At 37.0% G+C, this 6,000-nt stretch overlaps 2 protein-coding genes across 4 annotated transcripts in view; one reads left to right on the top strand and one right to left on the bottom strand.

The window, feature by feature from the left end:
* Positions 1-6,000, bottom strand: part of CENPP (centromere protein P) — a 121,979-nt gene that overhangs the window by 73,504 nt on the left and 42,475 nt on the right. The gene's annotated exons all lie outside the window — the stretch shown is intronic.
* OMD (osteomodulin) overlaps positions 5,148-6,000 on the top strand; it is an 8,094-nt gene continuing 7,241 nt past the window's right edge. Inside the window, exon 1 of the mRNA XM_003210032.4 lies at positions 5,148-5,909. The gene's annotated coding sequence lies outside the window, so the exon portion shown is untranslated. The remainder of the gene's footprint in view (positions 5,910-6,000) is intronic.

The raw sequence follows: 6,000 nt of genomic DNA on the forward strand, positions 1-6,000 counted from the left end.
ACACTGCATATTAAAAAAAAGTTTCTTACCACACTACCTAAAAATCGTTTAGATGTTTTCCACATGCACTTTCCTCCGAAGCATACATACACAAAGAAATCTTTAATTACTGCTGTTATCAGGAATGTCTTGCTGCAGTAGTGGCTGTATATTACAGACGTGTATTGCTGCTTCTTGTGCTTTGTGCTGAGAACAGAAAGGGTAACACATGTCTCATGTTAACAGTTCCCTCCCAAAGGCAGAGTGCATAGGAACCTGAGAAGATGAGAATATGTGATTATGGAAAATACATCTGTAAGAAGTGCAATTGCTTCGTAAGTTAACTGCTCTCTCCTTCCAAAGAGTACCCTTCCACTTACACATTCTAAAGGGGGTCAGTCCATTATCTACTTCACCCCCTGGCAGTTCTAAAGAATTTGACAACTCATGTCTCTGATTTCTTTCACAGCATACAGATTTGTAAGTTCCAACAAAAAGCCCAGTGCCTGGCAAAGATGCGATGGGAGTTTTGGACAGCTGTCTTATGGAGATATAGAATATTGAGATTCTTAAATGCAGCTACCCCACAGGCTCAGTTCTGGTGAAGTTCAATCTAACCTCTCAATCAAAGCACTGGCCTCATGCCATCACCAGACTAAAACTCAGCTAAAATTTATTAAGAGAAAAAGCATTATGAATACTTATATTTTGGCTATAAATATTGTCATGCATCATACCTGTTCCTGAAAAGCGATAGGGAAAGGCAACAGTCAGGTGCTGGAAACATAACAGTAACAAGAACACTTACTTGATTTCCATGGAAGATCTGAAACTAATGCCTAAATCACCCCATCCTCCCTAATGAAAAGCTGGCTACCATGAATATTTGTTTGGAACAGGTAAAGAAATGAGTTGTTTTTTTTTTCAAGCAGCTGACTGTAAGAATATGTGAACTGTATTTAAGTCCTCACCATAAGTAGCCAGAAGTCCTTTCAAGAATCCCAGAACAGCTAACGATAGAAGAAACAGAAGGCTTCCTAGCACAGAGTGATGGGATGAAGCAACTATGAGACACTGCCTCAGCTCTACCAAGAAGAGGCCATTTCTCACAAATTACTCAGGCAAAGTAGAATAACTTCAGGTTGATTACTTGCCATAAATAAAATAACAAATGTACTTTCACGTCTGGTAGAATATAGCTGTGTGGAAAAGTAACTTCCTTAAAACAGAGTTAAATAAAGAAAATCCAGAAAAACAGAGCACTAACTGGTTGGAAGGGAGAGTACAGAGATCATATTTTTCCTTATAAGTGAAGATGCCAGGGACACGCACACAGATGAATGACAACATGTAATAATACTCAGTGTTTCTATGGAAGTTTCCAAGTCACAGTTTCTGGCTGCAGAGAAAATGTACTGCAGAAACATAACTCATTACTTGTCACATTCTTATATTCTTTCCTGCAACTTTGCTGTCAACCACTACTGAAATCTGGATACAGGTCTAGGTACACTGAGTTTTATCCAATGCAAGATTCTGTTCTGTCATGGCATGCTCATACACTAGCATTACAAGCTCTTGTGCTACACAAGTAGATTTATTCGACAGTCACTGTAAAAACAATGATTTTGTCATTGAAAAAACTCTAAACAACAGAGTAAAGGGAAAGCATCTTCCATCATATGTACATTAGGGAAATTGCTGTCAGTGCAAAACATTTTCTTAGGCATGATCATCCAGGAATTGCTTGGTAGATAATCTTGAAAACCACCCCTTATCTTTGTCATAAAGTCTATGGAAAAAAGCTGGTTTTTGAAAGCTACATACATAGGATTTGCAGATTGAAGACAACCATGGGAACAATCTGAAGTTGCAGATACATTTCAGGTACCTAACAAAAATGCATTAAACCTGTAGCTATAAGTGAACAAACACTAATAAAAAAGATTGATGTAAATTAAGATATTAGGAAAAGTATGAAAATGTGATTTGTACCCATAAAGCTTAATATCTTTACCGATTGACCTGGATGAGGGGATTGAGTGCACCCTCAGTAAGTCTGCAGATGACGCCAACTTGGGAGGAAGTGTCAACCTGTCGGGGGGTAGGAAGGAACATTTTTAATATTTTAAACTCTTTCCTGTCTGCACTGATTGTTTGACTACTTGCTATTGTAGCAACAGAAACTTCATGAGGACTAATTCAATGCCCCTGCTATAGAAAAGATAACCCACTTACGAAAGTAACACATGCCCTTCCTGCAACAGACTGAAAGAGTCAATATGTGCAACATCTTCAGTCTAGTAAATCTCAGGAATTATTTTTGAGTTCTAGTGTTTCTATATTGAACTGTTCTTGGTCAACGCATACTTCATAGTAGCTCCTTGAAAGCAGAACAATTTGTGTAAAACAGACTGCAAAAGTCAAGGGCTGCAGAGCTTTCATCATGTAACATCACCTACAAAATGGGAAATAGGCAGAGATCACACAGTAAGGGTCTTGTCAGGGGCAGCCATGGCCTCACATATTGAACAGCCTTCCTCTCAGTAGAAAGAGTATCATCTCAGCTCTGCAAGATTGTTTATACGATTCAATGACCCCCATTTTCTGCAACCTTTAAAAATGCATATTTGCACAGGAACATGCTCAGAGGATGAGTTTCCACCAAACAGCATGAAGTCTGTAAGAGCTGTTATTACGTGGAACTCTGGGCAGGCTCTGGCTGGACTGAAGGCCCTGCAAAATGGAGCAATTCAGTATCTGATTTTCTAATTAGCTGAGAGCTCTATGCTTCAGTACCCACATTTTCCAGCCACCTCTTGCAGAGGATAAATGGAGGATAAATAGATTCTGCAACAATCCAACAATCTGTTACTATTGTTAATAGCAAGCACAAACAAGTGCCTTTGCAGATCACATGTAACAGTCACACAGGCTGCTAGTGGTCTGCTGACAGCACTTGTGGAGAACAAGTTAAGACCTAGGAATTAGGATGCAAAGAGTTTTATATCTGTATTTTCTTTCTGTGCCTACAATCTGCCTTTGAAGTGCAGCCCAATTTGGATAATTTGTGTCTGAGGCTGTTTCTTTCTTCCGAAACCCACAGGCTTTATGGGGAACCAAATTACAGCATTCAAATTTCCTCCTTGTATTTAATCATGTATCCTCTTTTCTTCTGTACAGACACTGACAGCAACAAATCAACATCAATTCGTATCTACATAGATTTTCTTCAATTTGCCAAGAAAAGATTTTGGACTTTTGAGCTTGAGGCTTTTCTTCAGAAGTCTGACGGTGGAGCTAGTTAGTGCTACTGGATTTCCTCTGAGCCTCTGAACAGCATGCAGATATTTTAGGCTTTCTCTAGACTTCATATGGGGTACTACACTTTTTGGAAGAGGAAAAAAATGCAGAAGGAAAAAAATAAAGCCCAAAGAAACCCCAAAGCGTTTCAAAGTAAAATGCTATATGTAGGAAAGAAAGCTAAGCAGTACAATGTTTTTCTTCTTACATGAGGATCAATCCCATTCACAAATCACACCACTTTGCTGTCAGTGGTTATATTCTCTACCTACTCTAGAAGTATTTTGCCTAGAACTTTGATACTTCAAGTAGACAGTTTTGAAGTTCATGCTTATTCAGCAAGCTAAGCAAACCTAAAATCGCTAAATATTAGAAGAGTCTTCTCTCTAACGCCTTCAGTTCAGAACCAAAGTTGAAAACAGTAACAATTCTCATTAATTGAATGAGTTAATAACAACATTAAAAGTTCAGACATGTTATTTAAAAAACATTCGAGTGAACTTACTTAAAAGATTTGTCACAGCCTTCGAAACAAGACGTCTTATGACTATGATGTTAAATTTAATCCTCTCATTATCCTCCTTGTAAGGAAACTTCTACCACAATTCAGACCAGAGCTAGAAGATGATCCAACCACACAGATTTGACCAAGATGACAAAGTAGACTTGTTTACATTCAAGACAGCTCATGCAACAAAAAAAGAAATGAGTCTTAATACGTACCATGGCTGGCCCCGCAACATCTTCTGCAACTATATATGCTGTAAAGGAAGGGCTTTGCTACAGTTCCCAGATGGACAGGCTCTTTTACTCTGTCATCATGGATTTTTAAATGCATAGTGAGATTTCAAGTCTTCTAATAACTGACAAGAATTAAGGACACAATCCTAAGTTGAAAACTACACAAAACTATCAGGTATGAAATTTAAATTTGGTCAAATTTTATTTTTAGAGAAAATAGCTTTAATTCTTGCATATGCTTTATTTTGCTCTGTTTATATAACAGATCTTCCAAAATCAATATAAAACCAACTAATTTTGTAGCAGTCAGAAACACTTCACTGGCTGGTGTTATAAATTCAAGCGTCTTTTTCTGGTTCATCATTAGGAATATATTCTAATTACTTAAAAAAAAAAACAACAGTAACTCTTTGTTTGATATTAGTTAGGTTTAATTATACCACGGTAGTTACTTAACTACTTATGGTACAGTTCACAAGGCACTATTTAGGTTTAATTTTACTCTTTCTACCTCTCCTTTGCAATTCTGTATTTTACAAATAAACAGATGATTGCTGTGGTTTTAATTCCATGTTGCCTGCTCCTACAACATTACTATTGCTCATGACTTCTGATGCTTTTGTTAATATTCCAAATGTTAAAACCTTGCGTGATTTTGGTTCTTTAATAACTTCCAGTCCACAATGCTACAGAAAAAAGCTTGGAAAGGTCAAAGAGATCATCAACCTCAGGAAAGTCAAAGCCAAAACAGAATTTACTATTGTGTTATTTTCTTTTCTTGATGAAGAATTTTCCTTGTCATTAGGTTTAGAAATAATGCAATTCTTTTACCAATCCAAAAGTAGAATAAAACGCTTCCCTGGAGTTTTCTGATGAATCATACAACTAATCCAGAACAACATCTCTACTTCAACAATAAACTCACTCCCCCTTTTCTCCCCTTTTTGCATATATATCCTAAGTACTGTAATCCAGCAAAATAACACAATATCTCTTTTTTTTTTAAATCCCCTTGTAAAGCTGGGGAAAATATATCTATTCATACCACAAAACTGGTTTCTCTCTCATGTCATTCCTGTCCATTTCATACAAAAGCTCATACTCTTTGTACACAAGCTACCACAAACATGCTGGAAACTTACTATGAATTTTAAAACACTACATATTAAAACCACCATATAGCCTGAGCGTTTGTTTCCTGCAGCACAGGAAATACAGATAGTGAAGTGAAAAAAAACCAGCAGATATTTGAAGATATTCATCAGGACCCTTTCTATAGCACATACTTTCCTTCAGCTTTTACAAGGTTAGGATTTTGGCCAGTTGGTTGTTGTTTTCTCTTTTTTTGTTTTACTGTTTCTTATCCTCCTCCTCCCTCCAAAGAACAAACTCTTTGGATAACGGATTGAGTGTAACAGAAACCACAAAATGAACTCATGACCTCTGAAATATTTTTGAAGTCTTACACTTGCAAGGTTTTTTTTTTTAAATGAACCGATAACACACTGAAAAAGTACTTAAATTTTTTTTTTAAGTGATCTTAGCAAAAGAATGAATCTCTTTGCAGACTTGTGACACTGCATCAACAATAGCTGATGATGTGGCACAAGACCTTTTTTTTTCGCTGGCAAATCAGAAGAGGGACTAAGGCTATTATTTTACTCTGCCTTCCCACAAGGCTCCTCACCACAAAATATGGTTTAGAGACATCTTTTGTTCCTCCAGCTGTGTTAGGCTATTGCTCAGATGATTTCATCAGCACACTAAGCTGCTCCCTTCTACAACTTGAGCTTCCCAGACTTCCAAGGAGTAACTTCTATTGTAAGCAGGAGTAAAAAGAACCAGTTGTGTTATCTTTGCAGTGAGGAGTAACTCATGCATCTTATGTAAGTACTTGATTTCAGCTGGTACACTGCTTACAATACTGTTACTAAGCTCTTAGCTTTGGGGTTTTTTCTTTTTTTTTCCTTTTTTTTT

The sequence above is a fragment of the Meleagris gallopavo genome, chromosome 14 (genome assembly GCF_000146605.3).
Source record: "Meleagris gallopavo isolate NT-WF06-2002-E0010 breed Aviagen turkey brand Nicholas breeding stock chromosome 14, Turkey_5.1, whole genome shotgun sequence".
In the NCBI taxonomy this organism is placed as follows: Eukaryota; Metazoa; Chordata; class Aves; order Galliformes; family Phasianidae; genus Meleagris; species Meleagris gallopavo.